This window comes from Symphalangus syndactylus, chromosome 12 (genome assembly GCF_028878055.3).
Source record: "Symphalangus syndactylus isolate Jambi chromosome 12, NHGRI_mSymSyn1-v2.1_pri, whole genome shotgun sequence".
NCBI classification, from domain to species: Eukaryota; Metazoa; Chordata; class Mammalia; order Primates; family Hylobatidae; genus Symphalangus; species Symphalangus syndactylus.
The window spans coordinates 127,666,318-127,689,229 of NC_072441.2; the positions used below are offsets into that span (position 1 = coordinate 127,666,318).

Genomic DNA, 22,912 nt, shown 5'->3' on the forward strand with positions numbered 1-22,912 from the left:
AGGTGGGGCTTGCTGTGAGCAGAGATCATGCCACTGCACTCCAGCCTGACAACAGAGGGATACTCCATCTCAAAAACAAAAAACAAACAAACGAACAAAAAACAAAAAAACTGCATCTGCCACTGCCCAGTTTAGCTGCACCCTCATGGCTGCCTGTTCCTGTTAACTATTGTTGCATAACAAATGACCCTGAAATGTAGTGGTTTAAACAACAACCATTTTATTGTATCATTTATGGGTCAGAAATTTGGGCAGAGCTTTTTTTATTGTTGATGAAGATCTCTTGGTGGTATTCAGCTGGTAGATGTGTTGGTCTGGAGACCCCAAGACAGGTTCAGTCACATGTCTGATTCCTTGGTGTGGATGGCTGGAAGGCTGGGCTCAGCTGGACGGTTAATTGGAGCACTTCCATCATGGTATCCTCAGGATATCAGACTTTTTACATGTTGACTCAGGGTTCCAAGGCAGATGTCCCAGAGAGCAAAGTGGAAGCTACAGGGCCTTTTGTGACCTAACCTCATAGGTCAGAGAATGTGACAAGAGTGTATTTGCAAGTTATTGACACTCAAGTCACACTGACTTAAAAAGAAGGAATTTTCTCCTTTTTATCTTCTTCATAGTAATGACAATAATAATTACAGACATTTACAACTAAAATTTCCAGAGTTTATCTTAGGAAAAGTCGGAACCAGGTGCTCAAACACCATCACCTGAGCTGCTTTTCTCCATCTCTTAGATCAGCTGTACTCTAAGTTGTCTTCATGTCAGGCAGACTTTCTCCAAATGAAGTGCAAATGGCCATCGGTGACCTCAGCTTGCATTCTACTTTCTCTTTTGTAGTTAAACAAAACATCTTGGAAATGACTCATTGACTAGACTTTTGTCATCTTTCCATCCCAGAACCAATAGGGAATGGGACCTACTGGAAAATTAAGCTTTCAGGATAGCTGAATGTTTGCCCATTTCAGCCCTAAATTGTCTTTGTCTTAGCATTTTAGGGTAGGAGCTTTAGAAGGATGTTACTTGCTTTTCCATTTTCTTTTCCGAAGCCTACTGAGATGCTCCAGGTGTTCTTTGATTCAGCATCTTGTGATGTGCCGTAACAGGGTCGTGGGATCTTATTAGAGTGAGGGTTCACTGGCTTTGGCACTAAGAAATGCTTTTCCAGTGTGTTTTTTATTTTAAAAACTTTTTACTATGAAAAATTTCAAGTGTATAAGAAAGTAGAGAATAGTATAATAAATCTGAATATTTGTATACTAATCTCATAACTTTAATAACTATTTAACATTTTGTCATATTTATTTCACCTTAGTTTTTCTTTGATGTATTTAAAAGCAAATTACAGACATTGTGAAATGTCACTCTGAAATACCTCAATATGAATACCTCATCCCTAAAACATGAGGACATTTTCTTACAAAGCCACGGTACATTAGTATACTATCAATATTAAAAATAATCCCTTTATATAACCTAATACTCAATGTATATTAACATTTATCTAATTGCCCCAGTTGGAAATACTTTTTAAATTTAACAATTGATTTGTTCAAACCAGGATTTGGTTGCCTGTAGCAGTCACTGTCAGAGCCCCACCCATAGCCCTTGACCTTTCAGTCTACTGATTTCCAACTTCCAAGATCAGTTTCTCTGTGCCTGAAGGCTTCCATTCTAGAACCACAAAAGGGAGAGACATACCAGGGTTGTAATGATGGGACCCATCCTTCCTAGAGAAGGCAATAAGAAGGCTCATTGTTTGTAGAATATTTAAAACAATAATAATACTAAAAGTTGGTCTGCTTTTTAAGTTATTACCATTTCCCAGCAATTCTGAACAATGTCAGAGATAAAATATTTCTCACCTCAGAGAACTTTTGTTGGTGGTCTAAATTCTAAACAATCCCTGCAGTGATTGTTGAGTTTAAATTATGTGTGTGTGTATACACACAAACACACACACTGTACATATTTCTTTATTTATATATATCACAAATTGTCACAACTATTATTTTTTTGTTTACATACAGTAAAATTGACTTTTTCATAGTACATTTCTAAAAGGTTGATGAATGTATATATTTGTCTAACCACCATCACAATCAGGATTCAGAACAGCTCTGTCACCCCAGAAAGCTTCCCTGTGCTGCCCCTTTATAATCAAACCCTCTCCCCTACCCCTAATCTCTGGAAACCACTGATCTGTTCTCTGTCTTTACAGTTTCTTCTTTTCCAGAATGTTACACAAATGAAACCAGACAGTATGTGGCCTTTGAGACTGGCTTCTTTCACTTAGCATAATCCCTTTGAGATCCATCCAAATTGTTGCACATGTCAATAGTCCATTCCTTTTTATTGCTGAATAATATTCAGTTGTATTGATCTATCACTATTTGTGTATTCATTCACAGTTACAGGACATTTGGGTTGTTTCTGTTTTTGGAAATTACCAATGAGGTTGCTATAAACATTCACAAACAGGCTTTTGTGTGATCACAAGTTTTCACTTCTCCAGGTAAATATCTCCCCAATCCTAGAGGAGTTTCTGCATCTAATCTACTTTCTGTCTCTATAAATTTGTTTAGTCTGGACAATTCATATAAATAGAATCATACAATATATGGCCTTTTGTGACTGGCTTCTTTCACTTAGCATAAATGTTTTCAAGGTTCATCCCTGTTGTATCATGCATCAGTTTATCATTCCTTTTCATAGCCAAACAATATTCATATATATATTCATATATATATATATATATATAAAACTTATCCATTCATCAGTTGATGGACATTTGGGTTGTTTCCACGTTTTGGCTATTATGAATACTTCTGCTGTATGTGTTCATTCTCTTGGTATATACTTAGGAGTGGAATTGCTGGGTAATTTTTCTCTATGTTAACCTTTGGAGGAACTACCAAATTTTTTTTTACACAGCAGCTGCATCATTTTACATTCCCACAAGCAGTGCAATAGGGTATCAGTTTCTTCACATCCTCACCAACACCTGTTTTTGTCTGTTTTTTTTTTTTTTTTTTTTTTTTTTCGAGACAGAATCTCACTCTGTCGCCCAGGCTGGAGTGCAGTGGTGCAATCATAGCTCACTGCAGCCTTGACCTCTGGGCTCAAGTGATCCTCTCACATCAGCCTCCTGAGTAGCTGGGACTGCAAATGCATGCCACCATGCCCAGCTAATTTTTAAATTTTTTGTAGACATGTGGTCTCCTTATGTTTATTTGCCCAAGCTCATCTTGAACTGCTGGACTCAAGCAATCCTTCTGCCCCTGCCTCCCAAAGTGATGGCCTTACAAGTGTGAGCTACTTTGCCTGGAAATTTTTATCTATCTTTTTAATTCTAGCCATCCTAGTGGGTGTGAAGTGGCATCTCGTTGTGGTTCTGATTTATATTTCCTGACAATTAATAATGTTGAACATCTTTTCATGTGCTTTCTGGCCATTTGTGTATCTTCTTTGGAAAAATGTCTATTCAAGTCATTTGACTACTTTGAAATTGTATTTGTTTTTTTACTACTGAATTGTAAAATTTATTTATATCTTCTAGATACAAGCCCCTTATCAGTTAGATGACTTACAAGTATTTTCTGCCATTCTGTGGTTTGTCTTTTCACTTTCTTGGTGGTGTCTTTTGTAACACAAAAGTTTTGAGTTTTGATGAAGTCCAGTTCATCTGTTTTTTTTTTTTCTTTTGTAGTTTGTATTTTTTGTATCACATCTAAGAAGCCACTACCTAGACCAAGGTCATGAAGATTTACATCTAGATTTTCTTCTTCAAAGAGTTTTATAGTTTTAGCTCTTATATTTAAGTTTTTAATTCATTTTGAGTTAATTTTTGCATATGTATGAGATACTATCTTAATTCATTCTTTTACATGTGAATATCCAACTGTCCCAGCATTATTTGTTGAAAAGACTATACCTCAAAGGATAAATGCTTGAAGAGATAGGTACTCCATTTCCCATGATGTGATTATTACACATTGCATGTCTATATCAAAATATCTCACATACCAAATAAATATATACCTGATATGTACCCACAAAAATTAAAAGTACAAAGATTTTAAAAAGAAAGATTATTCTTTCCCCATTGAATTTTCTTGGGACCCTTGTCAAAACTCAGTTAACCCTGAGAAGAACTTTGACAATGAAAGACAACAAAAAACCTAAATGAAAATAATCCCTCAATTAACCATAAATGTGAGGGCTTATTTCTGAACTCCCAGTTTATTCTATTGATTTATATACCTATCTTTATACCAGTACCACACTGTATCAATTACTGTATCTTTGTAGTAAGTTTGAAATTGGGAAGTATGAGTCTTCCAACTTCTTTTCCAAGATTATTTTGACTACATGGTGTCCCTTGAATTTCCATATACATTTTAGAATCAGCCTGTCAATTTCTACAAAGTAGTTAGCTGGAAACTGATGTGAATAGCATTAAATTTGTAGATAAACTTGAGAAGTATTACCGTCTTAACAATATTAAGTCTTTCATCCATGAACATGGGATGTCTTTCTATTTATTAGGGTCTTCTTTAATTTCTTTCAACAATACTTTGTAGTTTTCAGAGTATAAGTTTTGCATTTCTTTTGCTAAATATATTCCTAAGTATTTTACTGTTTTTGATATTGCTGTAAATTGAATTGTTTCCTTAATTTCATATTTGGATTGTTCTTTGCAAATGTGTAGAAATATGATTGATTTATGAATATTGACCTAGTATCCTGCATCCTTACCAAACTAATTTGTTAGTTCTAATTGTTTTAAGTGGGTTCCTTAGGATATTCCTTTTACAAGATTATGTCTTTTGAAAACAGACAGTTTCACTTATTCATTTCAAATCTGGATGCCTTTTATTTCATTTTCTTGCCTAATTTTCCTGGCTAGAACCTTCAGTAAAATGTTAAATATAAGCAGCAAGACTGGATATCCTTGTTTTGTTCCTGTTCTTCAGGTGAAAGCATTTCATCTTTCCCCATTAAATATCACGTTAGTTATTTTTTGTAGATGTCCTTTATCAGGTTGAAGAAGTTTCCTTCTATTCTAGTTTACTGAATGTTTTTATTATAATGAGGTGTTAAATGTTATAAAATGTTTTTTTCCTGCATCAGTTGAGAAAATCATATGGCTTTTATCATTTACTCTATATATATATATATATTTTTTTTTTTTTTTTTGAGATGGAGTCTTGCTCTGTTGTCCAGGCTGGAGTGAAGTGATGTGATCTCGGCTCACTGCAACCTCCATCTCCTGGGTTCGAGTGATGATTCTGCCTCAGCCTCCCAAGTAGTTGGGACTACAAGCACATGCCAGCATGCCTGCCTAATTTTTGTACTTTTATTAGAGATGGGGTTTCACCATGTTGGCCAGGTGGTCTCAGACTCCTGACCTCAGGTGATCTGCCTGCCTCAGCCTCCTAAAGTACTGAGATTACAGGCATGAGCCACTGCACCCTGCCATGATATGGTATATTCTATTAATTGGTTTTCAAATTTTAAAGCAACTTCATAATCTTGGGTTAAATCCCACTTGCTCATGGTGTATAATACTTTCTGTATGTTGCTGAATTTAGCCTGTTAGTATTTTGCTGAGAATTTTTAAATCTATATTCATAAAAGATACCAGTCTATAGTTTTCTTTTCTTGTGATGTCTTTGGTTTTAGTACCAAAATAATCTGGTCTCATAGAATTAGTTAGGAAATGGTCCCTCCTCTTTGATTTTTTGGAAAAGTTTGTGAAGAATTAGTATTAATTCTTTAAGTGTTTGGTAGAATTCGCCAATAAAACCATCTGGGTCTGGGTTTTTCTTTATGGGTAGGTTTTAATTACTAATTCAATCTCTTGTTATAGATCTGTTCAGATCTATAACATATATCTATAATAAGGAATTTGTTCATTATTATTTCTGTAAGGTCAGTAGTAATGTCCCTTCTTTCACTCCTGCTTTTAGCTTTTTTAATTCTATTTTTATTTATTTATTTTTTTGAGACAGAGTCTTGCCCTGTCACCCAGGCTGGAGTGCAGTGGCACAATCTCGGCTTACTGCAACTTCCACCTCCTAGGGTCAAGTGATTCTCCTGCCTCAGCCTCCCAAGAAGCTGGGATTAGAGACATGTGCCACCACACCTGGCTAATTTTTGTATTTTTAGTAGAGGTGGGTTTTCACCATATTGGCCAGGCTGGTCTTCAACTACTGACCTCAATTTGATCTGCCCACCTCGGCCTCCCTCCCAAAGTGCTGGGATTACAGCCATAAGCCACCATGCCTGGCCCCCCTATTTCTTTTTTTTTTTTTTTAAAGATTTATACCGATTTGGTCTCCAATTGTTCATTACTATTATATAGATGAACATTTCATATTTGAATGCGGACATTGTATCAAGCAACTTTGCTGCATTCACTTATTATTTATAGGAGCTTTGCTTGTATATTCCTTGGAATTTCCTACATGGATAATCATGTCATCTGTAAGTACGGATAGTTTTACTACAATATTGAATAGGAGTGATGAGAATAGAGATTCTTGCTTTGTCCCATTTTGGAGTGCAAACATTCAGTCTTTCCCCATTAAATATGGTATTAGTACTGGGTGTGGTGTTCTGGGATTCAGGCTGTCTCTAAGTCCAGGCTGGGAGATATTGGAGGAATAAAAACCAAGAAAACTCACCACTATAGTAATGATTCTTCAAGTTTTGGTTTCCTTTCCCAATCCTCTTGTTACTATTTACCTTTCAGAGTCCTCAGATCGCTGCTTCATGCATTCTTTCCAGGATTTTTTGTTGCATTCAATGTGAGACAGGGTGGAATGTGCTTACTTCATCTTAACTGGAACCAGAACCAAATGATCACTTTTAAATTACATATTCTTCACTATGCACTGTATTCTACATGGAAGTTAATTCAGAGGAATCCCAGTTAAACAGTCCGTCCCAACATATGTAGACTCAGCATATGAGCCACATTTATTTCAAGAGTAAGTTTGTAAAGGTTTGGAACTGTGGGCACTTGCTTAGGGTGCCATTTGTTTCTCCAAACTCTGTTGTACTACATATTCCTATTTAAATGGTAGATACGAAATAAATGATAGTTTAGTGAGTTGAAGGTGAAGAATCAGAACCTGAGTTATTTAAATCTGTTACTTTATGTGCCTTCTTAGAGATTTTATTTGTGTTAAAAATTTAAAACAGTAAAACAAAGTGTGAATTCTGAGGCACAATATTTTTGTTTGGTATGCATGGTGCAGTTCACATAAAAATGGGAGATATTAATCCCAAATCTTTACTTGTCTCTTTTATAATCATTCTCTGAATCTTTATGGTGTTCACACTTTCAGAAGTGTTTTTAATGTGTGACATTTGTTCAAACTTTGTTTAAAAAATTATCCATTCGGTTGGTGATTATGGAAGAAACAGAAGAGTGGTGTGACCATAGGGAAGCAAAATAAAACAAGGAAATGTTTTTTTTTTTGTTTTCATGCAACCATGAAGCGAATGCTTAGTCTCAGAGATCAGAGGCTTAAAGAAAAGGATAGATTAAAACCTAAAAAGAAAGAAAAGAAGGATCCCAGCACATTAAAGGAAAGAGAAGTTCCCCAACACCCTTCCCGCTTATTTTTCCAATATAATACGCAGCTCGGCCCACCTTACCACATCCTCGTTGATACCAACTTTATCAACTTTTCCATAAAAGCCAAACTGGACTTAGTGCAGTCAATGATGGACTGTCTGTATGCCAAGTGTATCCCTTGTATAACTTATTGTGTAATGGCTGAAATTGAGAAATTGGGGCAGAAGTATCAAGTGGCTCTAAGGATCACCAAGGATCCAAGATTTGAACTATTACCATATACACACCAAGGAACCTATGCAGATGACTGCTTAGTACAGAAATAACTCAGCGTAAGTGTTACATTATGGCCACAGTTGACTGGGACCTTAAAAGAAAAATCTGTAAGATTCCTGGAGTCCCTATCATGTACATTTCTAACCATAGATAACAACACTGAATGGATGTCAGATGATTATGGGGCCCCTTGATTCTAATTCTTACAAGACACAGTTCCTCTGCCTTTCCTTCCACCAACTTTCTCTTGTTGCCAGTTCATTATTCATGCAACAGCATGAATTATTATTCTGTTGACCTATTTGCTCTATTATGAAATGAGTGGTTAAATACGCTCACTCTTTTTTTTTTTGAGATGAAGTTTCGCTCTTGTTGCCCAGGCTGGGGTGCAGTGTCGTGATCTTGGCTCGCTGCAGCCTCTGCCTCCTGGGTTCAGGCGGTTCTCCTGCCTCAGCCTCCCGAGTGGCTGGGATTGCAGGCATGCACCACCATGCCCTGTGGGTTTTTTTTTCTTTTTTTGGTATTTTTTAGTAGAGACAAATATTTTTGTATTTTTAGTACAGAAAAATATGCCTTGCCCTCCTAGGGTGCTGGGATTGCAGGCATGGCCACCGTGCCTGGCCTCCTCACTTTTTGATGCTGTTTTGAAATTGATATTTTGCCTCATAAAAATTTTAGGCCAGGCACAGTGGCTTGCACCTGTGGTCCCAGCACTTTGGGAGGCCGAGGTGGGAGGACCACCTGAGGTCAGGAGTTCAAGACCAGCCTAGACAACATGGCGAAACTCCATCTCTACTAAAAATACAGAAAAAGTTGGCCAGGTGTGGTGTCGCGTGCCTGTGGTCCTGGCTGCTGGGGAGGCTGAGGCAGAAGAGTCACTTGAACCCAGGAGGTAGAGGTTGTGGTGGGCCGGGATTATGCCATTGCATTCCAGCCTGGGTGACAGAGTGAGAATGTCTGCAAAAAAAAAAAAAAAAAAATACTTAATGATGGTCAAAGGGTGCAAAATCTCAGACAGGAAAAATATGTTTTATACTCTTTTTGAGTTCTATTGTACACTTCTGTTATACTTTTTTTGAGTGGTGCATATACTTAATCGTGGAGTATTATACATTTCAAAATTAATGTTCTCATCACAGAAATGTGTTTGAACTGTGGTGGCTCATGCCTGTAATCCTGGCACTTTGGGAGGCCGAGGCAGGAGATCACCTGAGGTCAGGAGTTCGAGACCAGCCTGACCAACATGAAGAAACCATGTCTCTACTAAAAACACAGAATTAGCTGGACATGATGGCACATGCCTGTAATCCCAGCTACTTGGGAGGCTGAGGCAGGAAAATTGCTTGAACCCGGGAGGCAGAGGTTGTGGTGAGCTGAGAGCTTACGATTACACTCCAGCCTGGGCAACAAGAGCAAAACTCCATCTCAAAAAAAAAAAAAAAAGAAATGTATTTGAAGTATTGGGTATGTTAACTAGCTTGATTTAATTATTCTACATTTTATCCAGAATTTATGACATCACTTTGTAACCCATAAATTTATACGAATATAAATTGTCAATTTACAATAAAAAATTTTTGTTGCATCTTTTTAGAAAAAAACATTATCCATTCTTTTCAATCTCTCCTCATCTATAAAAAATGCTGCCAAATGTAGTTATAACAGTGAAACAGATTATACCAGGCAAATTAAGCTGTGTGCACAGTAAGGACAATTTATTTTTATTTTTTTATTTAACTTTTAAGTTCAGGGATACAGGTGTGCAGGTTTTTATATAGGTAAACTCGTGGCACAAGGGTTTGATGTACAGATTATTTCATCACCCAGGTACTCAGCCTACTACCCAATAGTTATTTTTTCTGCTCCTCTCCCTCCTCCCAACCTCCACCCTCTGGTAAGCCCCAGTGTCTGTTGTTTCCCTCTTTGTGTCCATGTGGCCGCATCATTTAGCTCCTACTTATAAGTGAGAACATGCAGTATTTGGTTTTCTGTTCCTGAGTTAGTTTGCTAAGGATAATGGCCTCCAGCTCCATCTATGTTCCTGCAAAGGACATGATTTCACTCTTTTTATGACTGCATAGTATTCCATGGCATATATGTACCACATTTTCTTTGCCCAGTCTTCTGTTGATGGGCATTTAGGTTGATTCCATGTATTTGCTATTGTGAATAGTGTTGCAATGAACCTATGCATGCATGCATGTCTTTATGATAGAATGACTTATATTCTTTTGGGTTGATACCCAGTAATGGGATTGCTGGGTTGAATGGTATTTCTGTCTTTAGGTCTTTGAGAAATTGCTACACTGTCTTCCACAATGAACTAATTTACACTCCCACCACTATGTAGATGTGTTCCCTTTTCTCCACAACCATGCCAGCATCTGTTGTTTTTTGACTTTTTAATACTAGCCATTCTGACTGGTGTGAGATAGTATCTCACTGTGGTTTTGATTTGCATTTCTCTAATTATCAGTGATGTTGAGCTTTTTTTCATATGATTGTTGGCCTCATGTATGTCTTCTTTTGTAAAGTGTTCATGTCATTTGCCCACTTTAATGGGGTTGTTTGTTGTTATTTGTAAATTTATTTAAGTTCCTGATAGACGCTATTGTGGATAGCATTATTGTGGATTGCATTATTGTGGATATTAGACCTTTGTCAGATGCATAGCTTGCAAAAATTTTCTCCCATTTTATAGGTTGTCTGTTCACTCTGTTGATAGTTTCCTTTGCTGTCCAGAAGCTTGTTAGTATAAATAGATCCCATTTGCCAATTTTTGCTTTTGTTGCCATTGCTTTTGGTGTTTTCATCATGAAATCTAAGTCCAGAATGGTATTACCTAGGTTTTCTTCCAGGGATTTTATAGTTTTAGGTTTTCCATTTAAGTATTTAATTCATCGTGAGTTAATTTTTGCATATGGTATAAGGAAGGGGTCCAATCTCAATCTTCCGCATATGGGCAGACAGTTATCCCAGCACCATTCATTGAACAGGGAATCCTTTCCCCATTGCTTATTTTTGTCAGCTTTGTTGAAGATCAGATACTTTTAGCTGTGTGGCCTTATTTCTGGGCTTTCTGTTCTGTTCCATTACTCTATGTGTCTGTTTTTGTACCAGTGCCATGCTGTTTTGATTACTGTAGCCCTGTAGTATACTTTGAGTGGAGTTGGATTGCCTTAGCTCTTCAGGCTTTTTTTTTTTTTTTGGTTCCATATGAATTTTAAAATAGTTTTTTTCTAGTTCTGTGAAAAATATCAATGATAGTTTAATACCAATAGCATTGAATCTATGGGTTGCTTTGGGCAGTATGACCATTTTAATGATATTTATTCTTTCTATTTGTGAGCATGGAATGTTTTTCCATTTGTTTGTGTCATCTCTAATTTTTTGAGCAGTGTTTTATAGTTCTCATTGTAAAGATTGTTCACCTCCCTGGTTAGCTGTATTCCTAGGTATTTTATAATTTTTTGTGGCAATTGTGAATGGGATTGTGTTCCTGATTTGGCTCTTGGTTTGGCTGTTGTTGGTGTATAGGAATGTTAGTGATTTTTGCACATTGATTTTGGATTGTGAGACTTTGCTGAAGTCGTTTATCAGCTTAAGGAGCTTTTGGACTGAGACTATGGGGTTTTCTAGATATAGGATTATGTCATCTGCAAACAGGGATAGTTTGACTTCTTCTCTTCTTATTTGGGTGCCCTTTATTTCTTTCTCTTGTCTGATTGCCCTGCCCAGGACTTCCAATACTATGTTGAATAGGAGTGGTGAGAGAGGACATCCTTGTCTTGTGCTGATTTTCAAGGAGAATGCTTCCAGCTTTTGCCCATTCAGTATGATGTTGGCTGTGGGTTTGTCATAGATGGCTCTCATTATTTTGAGATATATTCCTTCAATATCTAGTTTATTGAGAGTTTTTAACATGAAGCAGTGTTGAATTTTATTGAAAACATTGTCTGCATCTATTGAGATAATCATGTGGTTTTTGTCTTTAGTTGTATTTATGTGATGAATCACATTTATTAATTTGCATATGTTGAACCAAACTTGCATCCCAGAGATGAAGCCTACTTGATTGTGGCAGATAAGCTTTTTGATGTGCTGTTGGATTCAGTTTGCCAGTACTTTGTTGAGGATTTTTGCATCAATGTTCACCAAGGATATTACTGGCCTAAAGTGGGTTTTTTGTTTTGTTTTGTTTTGTTTCTTGTTTTTATGTCTCTACCAGATTTTAGTATCAGGATGATGCTGAACTCATAGCATGAGTTAGGGAGGATTCTCTCCCCAATTTTTTTTGATAGTTTTAGCAGGAATGGTACCAGCTCTTCTTTGTACATGAGGTAGCATTCGGCTGTGAATCCATCTGGTCTTGGGCTTTTTTTGGTTGGTAAGCTATTACTGACAATTTCAGAGCTCATTAATTGGTCTGTGCAGGGATTCATTTTCTTCCTGCTTCAGTCTTGGGAGAGTATATGTGTCCAGGAATTTATCAATTTCTTCTAGATTTTCTAGTTTATGTGCACAGAGATGTTTGTACTATCCTGACAGTTGTTTGTATTTCTATGGGGTCAGTGTTAATATCCCCTTTGTTGTTTCTGATTGTGTTTATTTGAATCTTCTCTCTTTCTTCTTTATTAGTCTAGCTAGTGTTCTATTTTATTAATTTTTTCAAAAGACCAGCTCCGGGGTTTGTTGATCTTTTGAATGATTTCTTGTGTCTCGATTTCTTTCATTTCAGCCCTGATTTTGGTTATTTCCTGTCTTCTGCCAGCTTTGGGATTTGTTTGCTCTTGGCTCTCTAGTTCTTTTAGTTGTGATGTTAGGTTAATGTTGACTTTCAAAATACAGTCATATCTTAAAGATATTATGGATCTAGTTTCAGATGACTGCAATAAAGTGAATATCATAATAAAGCAAGTCACACAGATTTTGGTTTCTTGGTGTGTATAAAAGTTATGTTTATACTATACCATAGTCTATTAAATGTGCACTAGCATTATATCTAAAGAAACAATGTACATGCCTTAATTGAAAATACTTTATTGCTAAAACACGCTGGTGATCAGCTAAGGCTTCAGCAAGTCATAATTTTTTTTGCTAGTGGAGGTCTTTCTTCAGTGTTGATGGCTGCTGACTTATCAGCTTGGTGATTGCTGAAAGTTGAGGTGGTTGTGGCCATTTATTAAAATAAAAATTTTTGTGAAGAGCCAGAATCAGCCTTGAGTAATGTACAGTAAATCTCAGTCTTGAACACTGGCACATAAAAAATGTGGAGAAGACTTTTGGCTATGCCACACAAAAAGAATGGATATTTACAAGGAAAAAAAAGAATCAAACTTTGAAGAAGAATCCCAGGAGAAGTGACAAAAGATGCCAGAATAAATAAAAAGACTGTGCTTGAATGACTTGATCATTTCTACCAAGAGCTATATACTCATTTTAAAGCAATGACTCAAATAATGCCAATATTTGCTATCACTCAGCCATATTATCGGATTTTCAAAATAAAATGGGGGGGTTTGTTTGTTTGTTTGTTTGTTTTTGTGTTGAATTGTGAAAATCCTCTAGTGGAAATTTTCAATTCTGGAGACCATTGAAATCCACTAGAATTCATCCCCCTAAAACAAAGTAATGTACAGTATTATCATTTTTGGAACTTGTGAAATTGGTTTTTAGGAATCTTTGACAAACCATTTATATATGGGTTGCTTCATGTAAAAGAAATTTTCACAGAGTGGAGTGAGGAGGCCTGCTCTGACAGCTGTTACAGTACATTGAGCTCCACAGAGACAGCGCCAGGGCAAGCCAGATGAGCACTGGGTGACTCTGTGGCTCACTGAAGAAAAAAATAACTAAACATGGGCGAAGGAGATCCTAAGAAGCCGAGAGGCAAAATGTTATCATATGCATTTCTTGTGAAAACTTGTCAGAAGGAGCATAAGAAGCTTCAGTCAACTTCTCAGAGTTTTCTAAGAAGTGCTCAGAGAGAGGCCAGGTGCGGTGGCTCATGCCTGTAATCCCAGCACTTTGGGAGGCCGAGGCAGGCGGATCACTTGATGTCAGGAGTTCAAGACTAGCCTGGTCAACATAGTGAAACCTCATCTCTTCTAAAAATCCAAATATTAGCCAGATGTGGTGGCGGGTGCCTGTAATCCCAGCTCCTCGGGAGGGTGAGGCAAGAGAATCGCTTGAACCCGGGAGGCGGAGGCTGCAGTGAGCTAAGACCTCACCACTGGACTCCACCCTGGGCGACAGAGAGACTCTGTTTCAGGAAAAAAAAAAAAAAAAGTGCTCAGCGAGGTGGTAGACCATATCTGCTAAAGAGAAAGGAAAATTTGAAGATATGGCAAAGGCAAACAAGGCCCGTTATGAAAGAGAAATGAAAATCTATATCCCCCCACAAAGGGGAGACAAAAAAGTTCAAGTCCAATGCACCCAAGCGGCCTCCTGCAGCCTGTTTTGTGTTCTGTTCTGAGTGTTGCCCCAAAATCAAAGAACATCTTGGCCTGTCCATTGGTGACGTTGCAAAGAAAATGGGAGACATGTGGAATAGCACTGCTGCAGATGACAAGCAGCCTTATGAAAAGACAGCTGTGAAGCTGAAGGAAAAATACAAAAAGGATCTTGTTGCATATTGAACTAAAGGAAAGCCTGATGCAGCAAAAAAGGGAGTCATCAAGGCTGAAAAAAGCAAGAGGAAGAAGGAAGGGGAGGAAGATGAAGAGGATCAGGAGGAGGAGGAAGATAAAGGTGAAGAAGATGATGATGAATAAGTTGATTCTAGTGCAGTTTTTTTTCTTGTCTAAAAAGCATTTAACCCCCCTGTACACAACTCACTCATTTTAAAGAAAAAAAATTGAAATATAAGGCTTTAACGTAATGTAAGGTTTTAACTATCTTTAAAGTGTTTAAGTTTTCCTTTTTGATCTTGTAATTTTTATTTAATATTATTTTATAATGTCATACTTACACATACAGAGTTCAACAAAAGAACTGTCACTGTCTGCATTTCTTTTCTATCTATGTGATTTTTCCCACTACTTTCATTTCATAATAATTTATGAACCTAATTTTTCATATAGAGAAAGGGACTTCAATTGCAATGGCCCACAGGTGTGAAATATTTGGGGCACACCACTGGTAAAAGACAGCTTTCCCTGCTTTCCACAGGTCCAAGGTGCCAAATTAACACACCCAAGGACCAGTTCTCTACAAATTACTTTTGTGAGTCAGTGTATAAATACTTCAGCTGCCTTGCCCTTTGTGAATCTGGTGTTTTGTGTCACTGTGAGTTTCTCCTGGGACTGAGGTCTGGCTGCTCACTGTGGTGGCCGGTTCAACAACAAACCCATCATGGACTCTCTTCTTTTGCTGTTTTACTGCCTCACTTCTCTACTGGTATCTCTAGTACCTCCCAAATAAACTTGGATCCATGTATCAGGGTCTGCTCCTGGAGGAACCAGTATCATTTAATCCAGAGCAGTCCCCACCTTTTTTTTGTTTTGTTTTGTTTTTGAGATGGAGTCTTGCTCTGTCACCAGGCTGGAGTGCAGTGGCGCGATCTTGGTTCACTGCAACCTCCACCTCCCGGGTTCACGCCATTCTCCTGCCTCAGCCTCCCCAGTAGCTGGGACTACAGGGGCCCACCACCATGTCTGGCTAATTTTTTGTATTTTTAACAGAGACGGGGTTTCACCGTGTTAGCCAGGATGGTCTCAATCTCCTGACCTCGTGATTCGCCCGCCTTGGCCTCCCAAAGTGCTGGGATTACAGGTGTGAGCCACCACACCCGACCCCCAACTGTTTTTTTTTAATACCAGTGATTTACTAAGGAAATAGAGGCAGCTTTCCACTAGAATGACCCATCTTCAGGATTTGTCTGATTGTTTTTTTCATGGTATCATTTAACTTTTTCTACTATTCCCTGTATTTCTGGTAAACTGAAAGACCCAAAAGGTTGCTTAAAGTAAAATAAAGCTTTCTTGGTAAGAATATTTCATAGGTAATGTTATTTATATTACATAACATTAGAATGCATGCCATGTTTGATGGTTCCACCTCTAGAAGTGTTAAGATCTACCAGTGGGTTCAGGTGGGGATAGTCTGACTCCTTCATTGTTAAGGTGTGTTTTCCACCTTATAACCAACCTCTAATCTGTGAGTTGATAACTTGATGCCTCATAAGTCTCCAGTTCCCCATTGTGGCAGGCAAAATAATGCCCTCTCCTAGACATGTTTATGCCCTGATCTCCAGAACCTGTGAATATGTTGTTACATGGCAAGAGAAAATAAAGGTTGCAGATGGAATTAAAGTTGCTAATCAGCTGACCTTAAAAAGATTATCATGGGAGTATCATGGATAACGCAGGTGAACCCAATTAATCACACGGTCCTTTAAAGTGGAAAAGGGAGGCTTAGAGGGGGTCAGAGTCAGAGAGAGGTTTGAAGCTGTTCCACTGCTGGCATTGAAGAAAGAGGAAGGGGCAACTAGCCAAGGAATGCAGGCAGCTTCTAGAACCTGGAAAAGGCAAATAATTTGATTCTTTCCTAGGGCCTGGCTATGGTTTGAATCTTTATCTTTCCCAAGACTCATGTTGAAATTTAATTGCCATTGTAATTAAATCACCTTTAAGGGGTGATTAGGCCATGAGGACTCTGCCCTAATGGGTGAGATTAATGCCATTATAAAAGGGCAAGTTTGGCCCTCTCCTGCCTCTCTTTGCCCTTCCACCATGTGATGCCTTCTGCCATGCCATGATGCAGCAAGAAGGCCCTTACCAGGTGCTGGCACCTTGATATTGGACTTCCCAGCTTCCAGAACTGTGAGGCAATAAATTTTTATTCATTATAAATTAGCCAATCTGTGGTATTCTGTTATAACAGCATAAAACAGACTAGGACAGGCCTGCATTAGGAACACAGCCTGTGTGAACCTTGATTTCAGCTCATTGAAATGCATTTTAGACTTCTAACCTTCAGAACTATAAGATAATACGCTTACTTTATTATTGTTTCAAGCCACTTACTTTCTGGTAATTTGTTACAATAGCAATAGGAAACATATCCACTGAACTTTCATCAAATGTATTTTGTATCCATTGTTCATTATTATCTAGAATATTATTCCATGAGGGGTTACAAAAAAGTGTTTTTCTAATTTCATCAATACTTTCTAGCTGGAATTCTTTTGTAAGAAAGAAATATTTCTTCATCAGCCAAGGCTTTATGGTTATATATAATTTGACATGCAGTTTAAATAGGAAAGTCAGGATCAATGCTTAATAATTTCCATTAATTGCCAAATTCAGAGTTAAGAATGGACACAATAGCTATCTCCAATAGTGATAAATGCATTTTTAAAAATTATCATTATGACCCAGGCATAGTGGCTCATGCCTGTAATCCCAGCACATTGGGAAGGTGAGGTGAGAGGATCACTGGAGGCCAGAAGTTTGAAACCAACCTGGGCAACATAGCAAGACCTAATCTCTTAAAAAAAAATTATTATCATAAGTGTTGACCTCAGGTAAGGTACTCCTTTTCTCTGTATATTATTTTCCTCATATACAAAATGGGGATAAAAATGGTCTTACTTTGGCCGGGCACAGTGGCTCATGCTTATAATCCCAGCGCTTTGGGAGGTCGAGGCGGGCAGATCACAAGGTCAGGAGTTTGAGACCATCCTGGCCAATACGGTGACACCACGTCTCTACTAAAAATACAAAAATTAACTGGGTATAGTGGCCCGTGCCCGTAGTCCCAGCTACTTGGGAGGCCGAGGCAGAAGAATCACTTGAACCCAGGAAGAGGAAGTTGCAGTGAGCTGAGATCCTGCCACTGCACTCCAGCCTGGGTCCAGAGTGAGACTCTGTCTCAAAAAAAATTATTAATCATCAAGATTAATAACAATGATGATAATGATTACTACATTTATACACCTAATAACAGACCCTCAAAATATATGAAGGAAAAGTTGACAAAATTGAAGATAGTAGAATGTTCTACAATAATAGTCATAGTATTCAGTAACCCTCTTTCAATAATGGTTAGAACAACCAGGCAGAAAATAAGCAAGGCAGCCTTAAAAAGGGATGAGGTTCTGATACATACTACAACATAGATGAACCTTGAAGATACTATGCTAAGTGAAATAAGCCAGACAAAAAGGACAAATAATGTATTATTACACTTATATGAGGTATTTAGAATAGTCAAATTTATAGATAAATAAAGTAGAACAGTGGCTGTCAGGGGCTGGAGGGAGGGGAAAAGAGGAATTAGTGTTTCATGGGTACAGGGTTTTAGTTTGGATGATTAAAGTTCAGGAGATGAATGGTGGTAATGGTTGCACAACAAGGTGAGGGTAATTAATGCTACTGAATTGTACACTTAAAAATGGTCAAAATGGTAGATTTTATGTTGTGACTATTTTACCACAATAAAAATAAATTTTAAAAATATAATACAAATACAGTGCTCACTCTGTTCTATGCACTGTTCTAAGTACTTTACATAACATAACCATACTTAGTATGTAAGTAATGCACTTAGCATAAAGCCTAGAATTTAGAAGGTGTTTAATGAACAGTAGTTAATAATAGCAATTATTATTGATGATAACAATCTCCATTTAAAAAATAAGAAACAGAGGCTTGGACATCTTAAGGGACTTGTACAAGATCACTCAGCCTGAAGGTGTTGGTACAGGGTCAATACAGACCCCAAAAGCCTCACTGTCTCACTTTGCTGCTTCCCGTGAATTATTGAATCTTACAGCCAGCAACTAATAGCAGTGGAAAAGATATAGGGAAATAAATCCATTAATGCAAACAAACAGCTGTTAGCAACCATAATTTTCAGTGCAAAAGAAAATTATAATTTTAGTGCAAGAGAAAATTATAAAATTGAGTTGCATAAGAAAAGATGTTCAATATCACCAATCAGCAGGGAAATGCAAATGAAAACTATAATGGGATACCATTACCCAATCACTAGAATCATTAACGTGAAAAAGTCTGATAATACAAGTGATGACAAGCTTGTGGCATAATTAGAACTTTCATACATGCTGATGAGAATGCAAAATTGTTCGACTACTTTGAAAAGCAGCTTGGCATATCTAATAAAATTAAACATGCACTGATATTTTCCAACAATTCTATTCTTAGGTGTTTTTTTCAAGAGAAAAAGAAAACACATGTCCACACAAAGACTTGTAGTGGAATGTTTACAGCAGCTTTATTAATAATAGTCAAAAGCTGGGGACAACGCAAATGTCCATCATGGATAAAGAAACTGTTGTATACTCATACAATGGAATTATATTTTCAGCAATAAAAACTGACATAATATTAATATATGCAGAAATGTACGAATCTCAAAAGCATTAAGAGGTCAGACACAAAAAACTACATATCATATTATCAAAAAAAGTTGCAACAAATTTAGTTTAAAGGTCTCAGTTGGCTTTATCAAGATTCTAGAATTGGGCAACACTTATTCCATAAACTAGAATAATTGTTCCCATGGCTCAAACAGAGGATGTTGGCTTTATAGACAGTAAAAGGGCTGAAGAAAGCAAAACAAATAACAAAAAGTGGATTGGTCATTTCAAAGTTACTTTCTTTGTAAGTCAGGGACAGGAAGACAGAACAATGGGAAGATAACTGATGGGTTAACAACAGGTTACTCCAGGTTACTTTGTTGTAAGGATTAAAACAGAGAAAACTTCATTCTCATGCTGACAGAAGGTTGAAATTAGCCTTTTTGGGAAATTAGGCTCTTTCTCACTTCTGTTTTCTCAAAAGGCCGGATAACAGCTCAGTTTTGGTTTGGTGAGCCTGGGTAACTCCATTTTGAGTTTTAGTCTCGTCCGTTGTGGCCCAGTGTAGGAGTTTAGTCCAAAACAATGGCATCCTGGCTGGGCATGGGCTCACACCTGTAATTCCAGCACTTTAGGAGGTCAAGGTGGGAAGACTGCTTGAGCCCAAGAATTCAAGACCAGCCTGGGCAACACAGCAAGACCACGTCTGTACAAAAAATAAAAATAAGAAAATTAGCCCAATGTGGTGGTGCACACCTGTAGTCCTAGCTACTGGGGAGGTTGAAGCAGATGGATCACTTGTATCCAGGAGGTCAAGGCTATAGTGACCTGTGACATGCCACTGCACTCCAGCCTGGGTGACAGAGTGAGACCCCATTTCCCCCCCAAAAAAGGCCCCCTATAATTTTTGTTTAACAGTGTGATATCATTTATGTAAAATTCTAGAAAAGGTAAACTAAAGTGACAGAGGTAGATCAGTAGTTGCCAGAGATTGAGGGTCAGGAGAGGGAATCAACTGCAAAGGGGCATGAGAAAATATTTTAGGGTGTTGATGTTACACAATTGTATACCTAAAAATGAGTGAATTTCGGCTGGGCGCAGTGGCTCATGCCTGTAATCCCAGCACTTTGGGAGGCCGAGGCGGGTGAGTCACGAGGTTAGGAGATCAAGACCATCCTGGCCAACATGGTGAAACCCCATCTCTACTAAAAATACAAAAAAATTAGCCAGACTTGGCGGCGCATGCCTGTAGTCCCAGCTACTTGGGAGGCTGAGGCAGGAGAATTGTTTGATCGTGGGAGGCAGAGACTGCAGTGAGCCAAGATCGTGCCACTGCACTCTTGCTCTGGTGACAGAGCAAGACTCTGTTAAAAAAAAAAAAAAAAAAAAAGAGCGAATTTCATTGTGTCTAAATTATGCATCCATAAAGCTAGTAAGAAATCAAAGGAATTAACTAAGACTCCTATAATGTTAATTTTGAATTAGAAAAATTAAATTAAATTCACTATTTAAAATATTAACATATTTCTATTTCTTCACTGTGTTCAGTGAAAAAGCTTAGAAGCATCCCAGGAGAAATGAGTACTCCTATCACCCAGAACTTGGTCCTGAATATTCCCTCATCATGGTACTGTGGGGAACCAGGGCTCTTTGGAAAAATGACTGATTCCAGGTCACAAGCTGGTAATGTACAAGATGAGTCTGGGACACCTTCTCTTACTGGAAAGTAATGATGCTGTCAAAAAAGTAAGTGGAGCTGGGTCAAAAGCACATAGAAGCCAGCATTGGTTCTCCTTGGCCAAAGATGAAATAATTGGAGTATAAAAGTTAATAACGACCTCACTTGATTAAGCACAGATGTGTTTCTGCCCTCATAAGCATATAATCTAGTAGGGAGACATACAATAACAGTGCAAATAAGCATACTGAATTAGGCAGGCTAAGCCAGGCTGTACCTTAGTAACAACCCTGAATCTGCTTAACATAATGAAAGCACAAGACACTATGAAATAGAAAAAAGAAGTCTTGGAAAATAATCAGATAGAATTCCTAGAATGAAAAATATAATCATTAAAATTAAAAACTCCATGAATGACTAAATATGAGATTAAACACAGCTTAGGAGAGAATTAGTGACCTGGTAGATAGAACTGAGAAAATTACCCAGGATGTATGCATAGATACAGAGATGGAAAATGTAAAAGATGGGTTCAGAAACACAGGGGATGAAAGAGAAAGTTTAGCATTCATCTAATAAAGTTTCCAGAAGATAAGAATAAAGAGAATGGAGGGAGAGACAATATTCAAAGCAATTTCAAATAAGGATTATCCAGACTTCACGAAAGACATAAATCTTCAGATGTAGAAAGGCTAAAATATCTTAAGCAAGATAAAAAAAATCTATACATATACACACTGAAGTGAAAATGAAAAACCCCTAAATCAAATAGAATATCTTGAAATAACTGGAGAGAATGAAGATATTAGCCACAGATAATAAAAATTAGAGTAATTTTAGACTTATCAATAGCAACAGTAGAAGCTGGTATTCAGTTGTTCAGCAGTATTATATTGTCAAGGTAGCTAGAGAAAATAAGTATCTACCTAGAAGTTTATCCCCAAATAAAGAAACATTCGAGTAAGGGGGGAAATTTTTTAGATAAAGACTTAAATATTTACCAGTAATTGACCTATGGTTAAAGAACAACTAAAGGATATACTTATAAAAGAAGGAAATCTAACTCAGGAATAAATGTACAATACAATGATAATTTAAAAATTATATATAGATTTAATTATACATAAATTTGGGCTTACTAAATAAGCATTTATTATATAAAGTGATAATAAAGGTTAATTTTTAGTGGTATAAATAGAAGGTTGGAACAAAAATATTATAAAATGATAACATGTATATGAGGAAGTGATTGGAGTGAAAGATTTAAGTCACTGTATAATATAAATGAGGGTAGAGTTCTTTAACTTTAGATCTTAAGTCAAGTACGTGTATTAAAAATTGTAGATGCAGAAAAGGCTTTTGATAAAATTCAACATCCCGTCATGTTAACAACTCTCAATAAACTAAGTATTGACGGAATATACCTCAAAATAATAAGAGCCATCTATGACAGACACACAACCAACATCATACTGAATGGGCAAAAGTTAGAAGCATTCCCCTTGAAAACTGGCAAAAGACAAAAATGTCCTCTCTCACCACTTATATTCAGCATAGTATTGGAAGTCCTGGCCAGGGCAGTCAGGCAAGAGAAAGAAAGTGCATCCAAATAGAAAGTTGGGGGGATTGTAAATTAGTATAGCCATTATGGAACACAGTGTGGAGGTCTCTCAAAAAATTAAAACTAGAACTACTCTATGATCCAGCAACCCCATTATTGGGCATATATCCGAAGGAAATGAAATCAGCACATCAAAGAGATATTTGTACTCCCATATTTATTGCAGCACTATTTACAATAGCCAAGATATGGGATCAACCTAAGTGTCTAACGATGGATGAATGGGTAAAGAAAATATGTTATATATACACAATGGAATATTATTCAGCTATAAAAAGAATGAAATACCGTCAATTGCGAGAACATGCAAGACTCTGAAGGACATCATGTTAAGGTAAATAAGCCAGGCACAGAAAGACAAATAGTGCTTAATCTCACTCATATGTAGAATCTTAAAACTAAATCATGGAAGTAGAGGGTAGAACA

At 37.3% G+C, this 22,912-nt stretch overlaps 1 long non-coding RNA gene and 2 pseudogenes across 1 annotated transcript in view; all 3 read left to right on the plus strand.

Annotated features, from left to right (window-relative positions):
• The window catches only part of LOC134734570 (uncharacterized), a 247,910-nt gene that overhangs the window by 2,457 nt on the left and 222,541 nt on the right, over positions 1-22,912 (plus strand). The gene's annotated exons all lie outside the window — the stretch shown is intronic.
• On the plus strand, positions 7,501-8,058 carry LOC129469102 (rRNA-processing protein FCF1 homolog; annotated as a pseudogene).
• Positions 13,723-14,637, plus strand: LOC129469012 (high mobility group protein B1-like; annotated as a pseudogene).